This window comes from Ceratotherium simum, chromosome 15 (assembly GCF_057802395.1).
Source record: "Ceratotherium simum simum isolate JZ-2026a chromosome 15, ASM5780239v1, whole genome shotgun sequence".
NCBI classification, from domain to species: Eukaryota; Metazoa; Chordata; class Mammalia; order Perissodactyla; family Rhinocerotidae; genus Ceratotherium; species Ceratotherium simum.
In genome coordinates, this window is record NC_141914.1 from 40,304,055 (window position 1) to 40,320,656 (window position 16,602).

A 16,602-nucleotide genomic window follows, 5' to 3' on the forward strand; every position below is an offset into this window, starting at 1 on the left:
CAGTACTGATTGAAAAAGAGGAATGAGTTTTTCAGGGAAAGAAGGGCTTGGACCTTAGAGATTAAAATCAGGGATTTTCTTGTCTACAACCTTTTGAAACTGTGAAAGCCTTTGTGTTACGCTTTTACAGAATGGGTAGACCAGACTCTAGGTAGGTTGGAACTAACAGCTTTTTATATTCTAAAATTCTTTGAAAATGAAAGGAATCGTATAATTTACAGTTTTATACACTAATACATGTGTGTCTCATTTGCCTGATTAATGGAGGCAAGATATGATCCTAATTAGCTCCTAACCCTAAGACTAAAGAATCTGTCATCTAAATTCAGATAAGGTCTGTATCTGAGTTAATAGAATTGCACCAATGTTAATTTTTTGGCTTTGAGACCATATTATGGTTATGTATGATGTAAAAACATTGGTGGAAGCTGGGTGAGGGTTACATGGAAACTGTACTCTTTTTGCAACTTCTTCAGAGTCTTAAACTATTTCAAAATCAAAATCATTAAAAAAAATAACAACAAATCTTCATATAGCTTGCTCCTTGAAAGCTAAGAAGTTTCCAAGAAGTCAAAAATATTAGTGGAAAGGTGATGTGTCACATATCTACATCCTCAGAATGCTGAATATTTTTTGTCTAGATGGTTCAAAACAGTAATCTGAAAAATTTCTTTGCTTGGTACTTACCATATATTTCATGAATAGCTGATTATCTTTCTCTTGTATTAACAGGCCAAAGGACCTCCACTTGGACTAATAAAAGGTATCTTTCTATTTAAGGAAATTCTATAAAAGAGGCTTTTTGGAAGACAATTGGCCTATGGGCTTCGTGTACATTATCTCATTTAATCCTCACAATAGCCCTGCAAGGTAGTTATTATCCTTCCCTTTTCTCAAATAAGAGGCTGAGACACACTGAAGTTGAATAACTTATGCAAGGTTATCCAGTTATAAGTAACAGACTCTCTCCAGAACAAGTTCTTGAAATTCCTGTGCCACCACCACTTAGTCACTTGCTGGATTTTGATGAGAAGGTGTATATTTTCCAATTCATTCAACTATTCTTTGACATATATCCTGTTTTGCTGTATATGTTTTTTCTACTGTAAGCTAATCATTCAATTATTTATTGATTGACTCATTCATTCAACGAATACTTATGGGGTACTTAAAATGTGCCAGGCATATAGACTGCAGCAAAAACAGAAATACAGAATAATGCCCCTGTCCTCATGGAAGTAAACAAGGATATACGGATATTTAAAAAACAGCAATCAGCCTATTGAAGAAAAGTAAGAAGGGTGAGGGGAACGGAGGATGTAGAGAGAGTGAGGTCGGGGATGAGGTTGCTATTTTAATTTTTTTTTTTTTTTTTTTTTGAGGAAGATCAGCCCTGAGCTAACATCTGTTGCCAATCCTCCTCTTTTTGCTGAGGAAGGTTGGCCCTGGGCTTAACACCTGTGCTCATCTTCCTCTACTTTGTATGGACGCCGTCGCAGCATGGCTTGAGAAGCGGTGCATCGGTGCACACCCTGGATCCGGGCTTGCGAACCCCGGGCTGCCGAAGTGGAGCGCACGCACTTAACCGCTTGTGCCACCAGGCCACCAGAGGCTGCTGTTTTAGATGAGGAGTCAGGGAAGGCCTCTCTGAGGAGACAGCAGATGAGTGGTGATGAGCACTTGATGAAGTGAGGGGAAATGCCATGGGGAAAAGGAGGAGCAAGTACAGAGTTCCCGAGGAGGGAGGAATACGGAGACGCTCAGTGCGGCTGGAGCTCAGCCAGCTGGGAGAGTGGTAGGAGGCACGGTGGGAGGGGAGCAGGCCTAGATCACCACAGGGTTTTGTAGTTTGTGGTAACTAGACCTTTGGTGGTGAACATGATACAGTCTATACAGAAGTCGAAATATAATGATGTACATGTGAAATTTATATAATGTTATAAACCTGTGTTATCTCAATTATAAAAAAAAAAGTGTTTGGGATTGATTCTAAGTGTGATAGGAAGCCACTGGAAAAAGAGCTGGTCAGATTTCCATTTGAAAAGCACTCCTCTCTGGGGAGCTGTGTGTAAGGGGGCCATTGGGTGCAGTCAAGGGATCCTGGTAGCTTAGATGAGGGTGAGAGTTTCCTTCTACCCTGGCTCTAAGCTCTACGACTTCCTGACAATAAACTCTAATATTGACCATCTTTTGGCTTAACAATGTAGGGATCCCAACCTACCAAAGCTGAGGGCACACAACAAATAACACATTTATATTCTGACTGTCTCTGGGAAAGGAAGAAAAAAATGACAGGCAGAAGGGAACAAAAGATGTGTACATTTTGCCATTGTCTCTAAAAGTGGATAATGTGCATTCAGTTGCCTTCCCCCTTTCAACTCCCGTAATACTTGTTTCTGCCCCACTAATTTTTACCTAATCACATGTGGCCTTCCTGTGCCACTTCCTTTAAGGAGTTATATCTCTTCTTTCTAAGAATACTAGAAGCTCCTAAGGGCAGACACTGTGTTGATATAGCTCTTGTATTCAATGACTAGAACCTTAGCATAACATAGTGAGTGTTAAGAATGTGTACTTTTAAAACAAATTAATATTTAGATAACTGTATGGATGCAATTGAAGTGTGGCATTTATTTACTAAAGTTGAGGATTAGAAAATACCTTGGCTTTGTTGGATGTCTCCTTGCTCTAATGCATCCTTTCCAAGGGACACCATGGACCACTGCTCCACAGAATGTTAATAGGTGGTATTTGAAACAGGGTTTTGTGGGTGTCTCCTCCAGTAATTACACCTCCAGTAATTTGGGGTGTCTATGGGTGAAATTAAATTATAAGTTTCTTCACTGTAGGACTTCTCAGTGGTTTTACTATGCTAATGTCTATTGTGAATATCCAAAGAGTGACATAATCTGTCATCTTTTCCTAATTTATTTGACCATGGAACTCTTTTTTCATGGAACTATTTTTCAGAGAGCATCTCCTGAGACTAGAGTTATGAAAGCACGTATTTTGCAAAAGAGTTCAGTGGAAATCACAATAGATAATAAAGTGGGCCAGGGCTGGCCCCGTGGTATAGCAGTTAAGTACTCGCGTTCCACTTCAGCGGCCCTGGGTTCGCTGGTTTGGACCTACGCACTGCTCATCAAGCCATGCTGAGGTGGCATCCCACATAGAGCAACTAGAAGGATGTACAACTATGACATACAACTATCTCCTGGGGCTTTGGGGAGAAAAAAGGAAAAAAGGAGGAAGATTGGCAGCAGATGTTAGCTCAGGGCCAATCTTCCTCAAAAAAAAAGTTAATAAATAAATAAATAAACAAATAAAGTGGTTAGACTTTTCTTCTGACTCTGTTATAAAGACCAAAGACTGTAGCAAGGAAATACAATTAACAGAGGCTTGAATTGTCCTTTTCAAACTGACATTCAGAAGGACAGTATTTAAACATACTTTCTACTCTAAACTTAGCAGAATGTTGACTGTGATTATCATCCTGGTGTGAAATACAGAATTCACTCAATTCGTAGTTTTGTATCAGGATCTATTGTTGGATAGTTAATTAATTTGTTGGAACCTACAAAAAGGATTCATTTACCAATCGTTTTTTCAACAATGAAAGTTAGCTAAAATTCTTCCTAAAGTTTGTTGCTGGAGATGATTTCTGCAGACCCACAGTTGTGGTCACTGTAGTACTTTATTTTTCATAATTTCACCTGGGCCTGGGAATACTGACTCTGATCCAGTTTCACTTGCCTTCCGTGATCATGTGACCAGGAAGCACCATGAGCTGACTACATTATCAAGAAGTGGCTGTGCTGGTCTGGGAAAGATCCCTTGAAATTAATCCATGAGCATCATTCTCGGCATAGTGAGGCATTCAGGCCTGCAGCAGTTATGAGAATGATCTGGTTAAGGGATCAACAACAACACAGAGCATTTAGAGACTAATTAGGTGCTAAACAGAGAGGTATTGGCCACATGTTATAACCGAAATACCATACTGGTTATAACTGAGAGCTGGTGCCCACCTTTCTTCCATTAGCATTGTCAGAACCTGGTTGAGAATGTCAATTGAATCACAGGTATATTGAAAAAGACTGTATACTAAAAGAACTCAAGAAACCCCATGAAAGATGCTATTACACCCCAAGGAGCCAAGAGGTAGACGTATTTTACATCACGGTGAATCTTCTATGGTGAATACAAGATCTTACTCCCAATGCAGCCCTCTACTAAAAGATAAGATCTTAAGAATTGTTTGGCCTTTATTCAGTTAATTTTAATGTATATTATCTGGGAGAATATTAACTGAGCTAAATTGCTATTTAACTTTACATTGGTAACTTATAACTCATAATACATTAGTAATGTATTCTGATTAAATTTTTTTCTTTCAGTTTAAGCAGTTTTATAGCTCTCAGGCAAAGAAACTTATGTGTGGCACGAGGTACTCTCTTAAGAAGGAATCAGCAGTTGATATTTGCTCCATTTTAGAAAGAGAGAAACCAAGAGGCCAAGGGACAGAGGTTGTGGAAGCTCTTCTAGGATAGATCCCCAGCTTTGTGGGCTTTGATTCAATTCCTTATGTTGAATTACAATAGACTTGTTATGTCACCATTTTGCAGGACCTATTGTGTCAATGGTACCATGTCTTCTGAGGTGCCTTTCTGAGTTCCCACTGCCTGGGGTGAAGTCCAACATTCTTAGTGTGGCTTGTAAGGCTTCTGCCTACACTTTACACACTCTGTTATCATGATCTGGAAAAATCTCCAACTCCCCAATCCCTACTCCCTCCTTGTGACTCCTTTCCTTTTCTCTAGACCTTCCCTGACACAACTTGCACCTTTTAATTTTATCTGCTATTCCTTACCCATCTGATGCACATGCATGCACACACACACACACACACACACACACACACAGATAAGTACTTCTGCCAGCAATACATTGCTTAATGTCTATTTTCCCCACCAATCCCTAAGCTCCTTAAAGCAGATGCCACAACTCTTACTCATTGCTGCATCCCTCCCGCCTATCACGGTGCCAGGAAAATAGTTGCTCAGTTAAGGAATAAGTGAATGAATAAAGAGTATCTTTATGATATATACAGTGCTCATAACCTAGTGACTTTCCTGGTAGGTCTGTTATGGGGGCTTTTCTCTACCTTAGTTAAAAGTTAATAGCACTAAAATTTAAAAAACTAAAAAAAAAGTAGTTTACAAGCATCAGTTAAGATTCCTACAAAGTCAAAGGTCTCATATCTGAAAACAATGTAGGTTATAGAAGAATGTTATAAAAGCCTAAAATCCTATCAGTAGCAAATATCCTTTATTTTCTGCAAGCTCCTTAGGAAGAGTTAGTGTACGTTTTAGGTCTGATGAACACAGAAATATAGAGAGCATGTCCTGGGCATCTGAAGATTTAACACTTGCCATTTCAGTTAATCAGTCTTGGCTATGAAGTATTTTGCAATTTTTCTGAGGCACAAAATTTAATCACACAATTTGTACATCTGGGTTGTGAAAGTGAATCATTTTTGTGTTTTTTCTACTCATTATTTAATATAGCAACTCTTAAGAATTAAAAATAACCTTTGTTTATTTGTGCAACAATACCCAATGAATGAGGAATAGACTTAGTGACAACTGAAAAGGCAATAAATTTATGGTGTGAACACATGCACAGAAAATAATTCATGGGGCATCCAAGATCATGTAAAAACATTTCCATTTTCTCTAGTTTGGGATTGTTAGGGACTTGGTGAATATCCCTCATAAATGTCAAGGGTCTCCCATATACATTGGGCGTTTTAGCACAGTGTAACTGTCAACCTCAGATAGAAGAGAATTGTTGCCACTGATTATATTATAATATGTTGGAACATTTTCCTGGGCTTGAACAATTTATTTAAATATGTATTGGCTGGAAATAGCATAAACAACAAACTATTATTTAGTGAAGGACCAGAAGCATTTTGAATGCTCTGGTAAAATATTGGCCAATTTAATTTGTCTAGGCTGGGAGTGGACTAGAATGATTTTTTTGGTGTATCATTATCCAGTTCTTTTTTCCCTTCTCTCACTCTGCCTCCCACCCCTCCCCTTGCAGAGCTAGGACCCCTAGAACATGGCTCTGTCATGGGAAGGGAGATAATCTTGCCTTTGGTGATTCAAAAGCAGGGCCAGGTTCGTGGATATGTGACCTATGCTGTCACATAGGGCCCCAGAAGGGCCAATGCTTGGTTTAATACTCTCCAGTTACTATCTTTAAATTCGTAAGAATTTTATCTTTGAATTTGTATTTTCTAAGTTAAGTCCAAAGGAGCAATGGCGCATGAACTTGAGTGAAGGAAATACACACAATATGAGTGTCGGTGTCGTCACTCTTTTCCTTTTCATTCACATATAGTATTCATGATGCTCCATAAGCACAGAATTCTGGTGGACCCACCATGTGTGGGACTTCAGTGAGACTCAAATTGAGTGCAGAACCTGCTTCTAATGCAGGTGAAAAGCAATGGCATTCTAAGAACTACAAATGACCAAGGAATCCATCATATCCTTCCTTATTTGTGTTACTTCCCTGTAATAGCCACACACTTATGCTGAAAATGATGACATAGAAGGAAAGGAAAAGATAGGGAAACCCATAGTTCAGTCTTTCCTTATTCATCAGTAAACCAAAGGCAGAAAGTATTGGTCAAACGTGGTCGTATCAAGAAATGAAATAAAAACTATTGAGTTAGTTTTGTACAATGTTTCCATTGTTCTGGTAAGAACAAAATATATATGCATGTACGGGCTATGAAAAACAAATTGTTTAATTTCAGTAATTCTGCATTTGAGTTAAATGCTCTTTTATAAAACTAGCATTGTACAATATAAAGATGAATGGTAAAATTCATGCTAATAATTTTAATTTTGTTCTTCACTTAGAAAGACATTAAATAGCAAATATAAAAAAACACCATGACAAGCTGAGAGAAAGAGACCGCAGAAAATATGAAAAAACTTTATTTTAATACTTTTAATGGTACATTTTTCTTGCTTTTTAAGCAAGGGGCCTCATATTTTCATTTTGCACTGGGTCCTGCAAATATGCGGCTGGCCCTGGTCACTGGTCTTTCTGCTGACAGCCACTAGGACTGCTGGATCCTCTGACCCCCACTCCCCTTCCCATGCCCTCTCCCCTAGAGAGAAGCCATTGTAAAGGGGCTGAGGCTGCTCATATTTGCAGAACCCATGTGGATGGGGGTGGGAGTCCAAGTGTATCCAGTGCAGTGGTTTAAAAATTTCCAAACACTCTGCTATTTAGCAAGTAGTGCTGCTAGTCATTACATTGATGCTTTGCATGAAATTGTTGACACCTTGGGAACTGCTTAATGACACATAAAATTCTATTTTTTCTGTGTGGAATGCCATTGGGCAAGTGGGTATTACTTATAGATGTATAAATATTGTGCATATTGGCATGAAGAGTCACTTACAAGTCAATAAGCTTTCTGAACTGTAGAAGAACAAAAGAGAAAAAAATCACAGGGAAACGAATAATTTCGTTGGATTTTGTTCGATTATTTCTTAACCTTGGTAAGGTGAACCATTTCTATAAAAGGGTGACTTTAATTCTATTTTGAAGGTAATACAAAGGCAACATTAAATTAGTTTTCATTTTATCATTTAGCCTTGAAAGAAAAAAAATATTTGCTTTCATTTTAGAATCCTGAGTGGAACAACAGATTTTTGAAATACGGCAAAGCTCGTGCTCACTGTTGCCTCTTTAATCCTTCTTTCCCACTTTGTTCTTTGAATCTGCTCCATTCTGATTTGCCTTTAATTTTATTTTTCACGTGTCAACCCTGGGAGCATATTTGCAAAGCCACTAACAAGGACAACTGTACCACTGAAATTATGACTTGCTAGCATTAGGGATCAAGGTGTGGCCTTGGGGCCACAGCCATGGGGCTGACCTTGTGGAACAAGTCTTAGGTTTCAGGTTCCAATTCCAGAAGTTAGAATATTTTTGCTTTTGCTTGATGTTATCTCATTACCTTTACACACAATCATATCAATGCGGCCTATGGAAATGCATACACGGGGATTTTGGGGTCTCAGAAAATTGGGTTGAATCTATTCATGTAGCGTGTGAGGGTAATGAATCAGCCTCTTGGGGCCTTCACTCCTCACTCACAAAATGAAGAAAAGTCCTAGCTTATGGAGTTATCATAAAGATTAGATGAGTTAACATATGCAGAGTTGGGTATCCGGCACATGTAAGCACTCCTTTTTCCTTCCATGTAAAACTTTACACACACGTAAAAGTTACCTTCTTTTTGATTTTTTAAAAAAGAATAAAGTTTTTACCACATGTAAACATTTCAAAAATGTGTACTGGTAGGCCCATAAGGGAAAGTATAACTCCACCTTCCCATGCTGCTTCCAAACTTCTAGGCCAACTACCTAGGTAACCGTAGAGCATCTTCTGAAAATTCTCCTACTATATCTAAGGATCTAGCTAGCTAGCTAGCTCCTCCTTTTTTATAATCACAAACGAGGTCAATGCTATGCACGTTGATATGAATTTATTCTTAACATCTCTACACAGTAGCCTACAGTTCACAATTCCTATTCTTTCAACTGCTCCATGCTATCCTATTTTGTGGATGCTCCACGATTTATTTTTAAGTGACTCTTGGTGTGTTTCCAGTTTTTTATGATCCCAAACACTGCAGCAGTGAGCACCATTATATCCACATCCTTATCCATCTGTGTAAGCACTCATGTAGAGTACATTAACAGAAGTATGGTTGCTGGGTTGAAGGGAATATTTATTTTTACTTTGAATCTTTTCTATGTTTCACTTCCATCATTGATCTCCCTATCCCCCTGTTGAAAGAGCTGATCTAAATAATCTACAATAATAATTTGATATAATAATATTAATAATAATAATAATGTCTTTCTATCTATCACCTATCACTTCTTAGGGTTGTTGTGAAAAACAAATGCTGTTGGTGAGAAGCCTATGTTAACTTTAAAATATTTATATAAAATTTGGTATAATTTAAACTGTAAAAAATCAGGATCTGGGTAATAAACTTTACCGCTTATAATCAAGCGAAAAGACTTGACCCTCTTAGGAATTTGAAGGGACTAAACCATGAGGGGAGGCTTTTAGGGAAGACTAGAAGGTTGTTCCGAGATCATTCCGCATGTGTAGACGTCCACTCTGTGAGTGCTAATCCTATAAACTCCAAGCCCTTTCTAGGGTCCTTTTCATTGAAACCATGCTGGATCTTAAACATAAGGCCAGAACATAAAGTACCAGGAATGAGGTGCTCCCCTGGTAGGGCCTTCCATAGCATTAGGCAACCCAGTCACAAAGGGAGACACTCATGCTTTTCTCCAACTTGGTGAACTTCCCTAAGTGGTTTTAGAAGCTCAAATTACAAACAGCTTCCTAATTGTCTTTGAAAACCACCCTTCCTATGAGTATTGAGTTATTGCTGATTGAGTCTTATCCTCAGGTTTTACTGTGTCCTCGCTGACAAGTCCTGGATCCAAGGAAAATACAGAGAAATACTCTGAAAGCAAATCTGTTCCTACCCACAGAAAATGCCATTATTCAGTGGCTGCCGTAGACTTGGGGAAACAATGTGTGCCTTTCATCCTTCTATTTCTCTAACAGTCCTCATTGTATCTGCCTTGTCCGTGAATGGTTCCACCATGCAGGAAGTGACATGGCACAGTGAGTTTAAGAACATTCCTTATTTTTGTTCAGTTGGGTAACACCAGTGTCTAAACTCCATAACAAGAGGAAGGTTATGGTAACTCACGTCACAGTGGAGATGGTTCATTAATCCTCTGATTAGCTCACCTGAACAAACCTTTGCAATTGAAGCCATGTCATAAATTTAAATTGTGTGCCTTCAAGTCAAATTTTTCTGTAAGGACCTTCTTTTGGATAACTATAAAATAAATAGGTAGAGAATGTCACTCCTCTTCCTCCAGAATGTTTTGGTCCCCTTGATAAACAAAAACATTTTCACCTAGCTAGGTCAAACTCAAATCTATCACACTACAAAATCTTAGTTTTTCTATCATACTACATCATCTTCCAAATAAAAGAGCTGCCTGGCTTCTATGTAAAGTTTTAATTTTTTAATATTTAAATTCTGCCCCCCAAAGCAAACACTTACTTTACAAATCAGTGAGCTCAGGGAGTCTTTTTTAACTTCGCAATAACCTTTGTAAACTATAGTAAATTGTAGTCTGTTTATTGATGATCACATCAGATGACAACGGCTAGCAAGATTTTTACCAAACTTGAGGAATGTGTTTGGAATTATCTGACTTGATTTACCAGGCTAATAGCATATATGAAATTTACTTTGCGGGGGGAGGCAAAAGACATAGGCAGTGATCATCTGGATTAACTGAAACTGGGGCACCAAGGAAAAGCCTATGTGACTGCCAGCTGGCAGAGACCAAGGACAGAGGAAACACAGAGGACAAAGAAAACAGAGCAGGTGTCCTGTAGGAGCCCCAATCCAGAAGTCACAAAGGAGCACTCCCCCACACAAGTGTGTCTTGTAGCTGAACTGCTTCTTACATGGGCAGCTCTGTGTGTTGTGGTCTGGGGTGAATTGCAGCTGGGATTTATTTACTTACAAATAGTTAGTGATTCTATAATATCTTGGATTATTTTACTAACAACACTCTGTTTGGGTTCTCTCTAATTGCAGAACTTGGCTTCCCTCTCTCAGGGTTTGCTGCCCATTCCCTTAAACCTCTCAGATTCTTCTAATTATTAAGGGGTGTTTGACAGAAATATGCTAAAACAGCAGCAGGTATCAGGCACGGACCTGCATTTGGTGTCTGTGGTTAATAGCTAGAGTGACTCTGCATCCCAAGCCAGGAGAATCCCTGTTTAAATCCGTTGTCTGTGCCGAGTTAGTGACAGCACTTTCTTTCCCTTCAGAAGTCTTCCAGTTTGCTCAATAAATTATATGGTAGCCCTAACCATAGCTAATATGACTTTGCAGAACTTGAGCTGACTGGTGAGAGGTCCTCAGGGCCTGGAGACCAGGCCTCCAACTATTGGGAGTTTTAAGGGCCAACCATAACCCCCTGGCTCAGGGCTGTAGCCTTCCCATGAGGAGGGGCCCATTAGCAGAAGAAAACCTTCAGAGAGCAGTTGACTCCTGCAGGCAGAATTTCTCCATCCGGAAGGCTCACACCTCTTTGGCTATGGCTCATTCCTGAAAGGTCTTCAGTTTCACACTATAGCCAACAGAGTGGGTGGGGATCATCTCTGGGACACACAGCATCCTCTTCATCCCACTGTGTCTCTCAGTCCTGCTATTGCTGCTCCCTGTTCCATATGCAAACTCTCTTGTCCTCTAAGCCTTCTCACATCACCCCAGCTCTGTGCTTCTTCTTCTCTACTTGACCTCTCATGCTTCTGCCCTCAGGCTTACCTGTCTCCCAGGGAGAGGGTCAGCCCACTGAGGGCTCACACCACTTATCAGATTCCTGTATCCCCAGCACCCTGAACCTGGAAGATGCTCAGCAATTGTTCACTGATGATGCTAATTTTTACGAACAAACTATGTCCCCAACTTTCTGGTGCCAACGCCATTCTCGCCTTCCAGCTGGAATAAAATGCCTACAGAACGGCATTCTTCATTTTGCCAAAAGTTTACGTAATTTGTACATCTCTCTTCCCTATCATACTGTTAAAAAACAAAATTCAACCGAGTAAATTTGAAGATCTAATTGGCTTTATTAGGCTATTCGTGAATCTGGCAGCATCCCATGTAGCAACTAGAAGGGTGCTCCAAGAAGTTGCACAAAACAGAGTGATTTTATAGGCAAAAGGAGGGTGGGGCAAGGAGATATTAGCAAAAGAATATAAAGGATTATTTTGGGCCAGGACATCTTTTCTTGGAGGGGAAGGGAATGGCAAGGGTTTTATCATGCAGATTGCCTCTTCTTTCTCTGAGAGATGGAGATGGCCCATGTGACATATTACCTCATTGGTACTGACCAGAAAATTCCAGACTGGTTGATTAAGATTACATTTCTTCTAAGGTCGAAACTGCAGTTAGATCAGGTATTAAATCTAGGGTTGGTATCATGGGCTTTAGCACAAGTGATGCCATTTTTGGCCTGTGGTTTTTCTTTTTAACAATACCTTAGTATAAAAAGAACCAACGTGAAGATTTTTTTTAAAAAGTCTTAGAGCACTCTGAATGCTTTTAAAGAATGAAGCTAATATGAAAACATTTATAAATAATTCAAAAATTGTATATCTCTTGATCAGGCTGAAGACAGGGGCAGCGTCTCTAGGAGGGCCACTGACACAATGTATACATGTTACTTGGAAAGGGAAGGAGGACTAAGAAAGGAGTCGTCCCCTCTTAACACTGAGTGGCTTTGCCATCTTGGATAATTGCCACCTCAGAGTCCTGAGGAGATGGGACCCAGGATAAATACTTACTTGTGAGTTCCTTGAGGCCGGGGTCTGATCGTTTATCACTTGTCTTTACAGTCACTGAAATGTGGCAGATGTTCAATAATCTTTCTTTAAATAGGATGGTGGCAAGAAAAACCCACAGTTTTAGACATAGTCTGGGGATTTTGCCTGTGGGGTGGAACAGGATTCTGAGTGCTAAAGGAGACATTACAAAGGGGACCTCAAGGAAAGCTCAATAGTTTAGCTTGGGATTGGCCCCATGGTTGTAACATCCTAGATGGCCAGGGCCTGGCCAGAGACTAGTTCTTATTTGGAGCAAAAGAAGATTCTTATTTAACAGTGGTACACAGATCCCTTGGGACCCGATGCCTGTTGGCCTTATTCTCTACCCCAACTGAATCTAAGAGATTTTGTTGCAGAAACATCAGGCCATTGCCCACACCAATGGACTGACTAGCCTTCTTTCTTTTGCCCCATCACCCTTCCCACTTATAAAACAGTTAACTTCTGGGGCTGGCCCAGTGGCGCAGTGCTTAAGTTCACATGCTCCACTTTGGCGGCCCGGGGTTTGTTGGTTCAGATCCTGCGCACGGACGTACTCACCACTCATCAAGCCATGCTGAGGCGGTGTCCCACATAGAGCAACTAGAAGGATGTACAACTATCTACTGGGGCTTTGGGGAGAAAAAAAAGGAAAAAAGGAGGGAGACTGGCAACAGATGTTAGCTCAAGGCCAATCTTCCTCAAAAAAAAAAAATTTAAAAGAAAATTAATAAATAAAACAGTTACTTCTCCTTCAAGGCTCAGCCCAGGCACTTAGTGTAGCAGAAGCCCCCTTAGAACTCCATCACCGCCTCCACCTCTTCTGTGTTCCCATATCAACTTGGAATAACTTACCTCGTTGTATTGGAATTGCGTATTTGCTTTTTGTCTCTCCCAGAGAGTAAGCTCTGTAAATCAAGAACCTTATCATCTTCACCCGGATGCCCGCCGCAAGCTCAGCAGAGTTCTTGTCATAATTTAGGAGCTCAGTAAAAGTTTGTTGAACTGATCTGAGCCTTGTCTACACACCACTGAACATCACTATGTATTCAAACTGCATGGATGAGGTGTTACATATTACTATGAATTCAGTGCTTTCCATCTTATCTTCTTTAAAAAGCTAGAGGCTAAATTTAGACAGTTCCTTGCAGTGTATTTATTTGTAATTAGATTGAGGATTTTCAAGGAAAGAAGAAGAAAAGTCGACCTATGAGTTTGTTTTTTTCCCCCAAAATCATTTTCTGGAAGGATGATACCTCAGAGTTGACATCAAAGATAATTGTGCCTATCTTAGAAACCCCCAGGCTATTTTTAAGTAAAACAAAATGGGATGATTAGAAAAGATTATGTTTGGAAATATAATTATTTCCTAACTTCTGAGCACATGCCTTGAGAGTGCTTCTTAGAATACATGCACTGACAAATATTCCATTAAAGGATAGACTTGTTTACAGCAAAAACATTTCAGTGCAACAAGGTTATCCACTCGACAGTTTCTTATAGTACGTTGTAATTATATAGTGTAATTTTAAAAATTCTGATTGCAAAAAAAAAGCCACACGTGATTCTAATTATTTCCAAAAGCTTATATATTAAAATTGTCCAATTTAACTTAAAGTGGACCAAAGTTAAAATTAAGAATCCTGCTGGTGTCTTCTTGAGAAAGGGACTGATAAGATATAATTAATAAAAAGTTTGAAAATACATACTTCCTTTTATTGCCTCATTGCAATATAGCCAAATATACTTTATTTTTCTGTACCGTTGACCAGCCAGTGGCTAACTACTATTATGTGGGATACCTCCGGCCATATTTCAGAAATTTACAAAGGACAACTCCCCTTTCATGGGAATGATTAGACAGGGCAGATACCAATTATTCAGAGACATTGCAAGGATGATTGGTTATCATTTACCCATTATTCCAAAGGGATATCTTCCTAGCAATTAGGTCACCACACAAACTCTGTTAATGTTAGGAGATCAAGATCTCAAAGTAAAAACATTCCAATACTATGGTGGAGCTCCAAAGAACTGTCCAGTGTACCCATTAAGCTTGAACCATGTCAGCTACATTCAAGGGTTCTGGAGTAAAGAACATAGACTGGATAAGTTCCCCCATGGTTTTGCTCTTAGGTTGTTTTTTGTGGGTTAATAGAATTGAAAGGATGTGAAAAGATCTAAGTTCATTCAATAAGTGTTTTCTAAGGATCCATGAACACTGTACAGGACACAGAAAGACATTACATGCTTCCTGCCCTAAAGTAAGTTAGGGACTAATTTGGAAAGTGCAAGTATAAACAGCATTTTAAGAACAGCAAATGTAATCCATTTTTAAGAAGTGTCATGAGAGATTAGGAAGTATCAAGCTGGAGGTTTTGGAGTAGTGAAAAGGGTTAGTCTTCTTGCCTACCTGAGGCTGGTTTCCAGGTCATAAACGTTGAAAATGCAGATTGCAGGATTCACTTGTGCTCTGTGGTCTTGATGAAAGCCCTGGTTTCAGAGAAAAACATCCCTGGCCTCTGCTGATAAGGTAGATTGAGTGATGCCAAATGGAACTGGTGGTTCCATTTTGATCCAGGGACCCCTTGCCTTTGGAATGGCAAGAACCTAGGTCTTCAAAAAAATTGTGCTGGCAAATAGACCATACACCATTCTGCCAAAAATAGGCAAATGGAAGGGCCACGAAGCATGTAGTATGGGAGAATTAAGTTGAGAGAATGCATTTGAAGATGAGATTTTTAAATTGCCAAGTTTGAGAGAGAACTATGAAGCAGCTCTGATTTCAGATGTTTCCAATAACATGTCACATATGAAAATAAGCCTGAAATTCAGAGGGATCAAGACCCCTGGTGAAATTCCTGCATCTACTTAATTTCTGATGAGGCAAAGTAAATTCAGGGGAAGTTCTTTTCACTTTGACACTTCTATTTGAGGTGTATTGAAACAAAGGCATGAATTCAAATGCACAATCTTTAAAAACAAAAAGTAAAAAGGTTTTCTACATTTAAGTCTTTTCCTTACTTTCATTTATATAATTTATTTGGCAAATATTTAAATGCCTATCTTTTAAAAATTAAATATCTTTGCCACATTTAGAAGTGGGCTAAGTTGCAGCTTACGTGCATATAGAAACTCCATGGTGTGGAAATCTGTTCCTTTTGTCCTCTAGCATGGCTTTCCCCCTTTTATAAAATTATATTACTACTCTCTGAGGGGTTGTCTTGCCCTCAATGCATGTGGTTCTGTGGGACTGCTAATCAAAGAGCACTACCTACTCTTTCCCAGGCCAGCAGTGAGGAGAAAGTATTCCGGTCCTGGCCCATTGCAGTATCCCACTGTGCTGGTCACATTGAACGGTCAATTAGAATCCTTCACTGGGATTTTATAGATAAATTCTAGGAAAAGAAGTTCACTCTTTTCTCCTCGGGTCACTGAGGTGTGATGATGTAATCCTGAGGCTGTCCAGACTCCCTGGCTCCAGTGGTAGAAGGATGTTCATCAGCTGCAGGAGAGAATGAGGCCAATAATCAAGAGAAAGAGAAAAAAAGCAGAGACAAGAGATCAAGAGAAGAGAGAGTGTGAACGTGCATTCCTGTGAGGGAAAAAGAACTGATGACACCTTTTGACTCCCTTGCAGTCTCTGAGTCCAGCTCCATCCCCGAGTTTCTCAACCACATCAACAGATTATTTGCTTAAACTAGCTTGAGTTGGATCTCTTTTCATCTATAAGAGAAAGAATCCAGCCTTATACATAAGGTTAAAACTTTATATTGTTAATCCCATCCCTACTAAAGAGGCGATAGAAACCATCCATCCATCCATCCTTCTGTCCATCTGTCCATCTATCCATTCATTCATCCATCCATTTATGAAATGAACATCTAATGAGAACTTACTACATTTTGGCTCTGTGCACAGCACTTTGGATACAAAGATGACTAAAACATGATCCCAACCCTCAAGGAGTTTCCAACCTAGAGAGAGAGATGGATATGTGAATGGATCATTCATAATAAAATGAGAGATTTAAGAATACTCATAGCAGTGGGGCCGGCCTGGTGGCATAGTGGTTAAGTTCACACA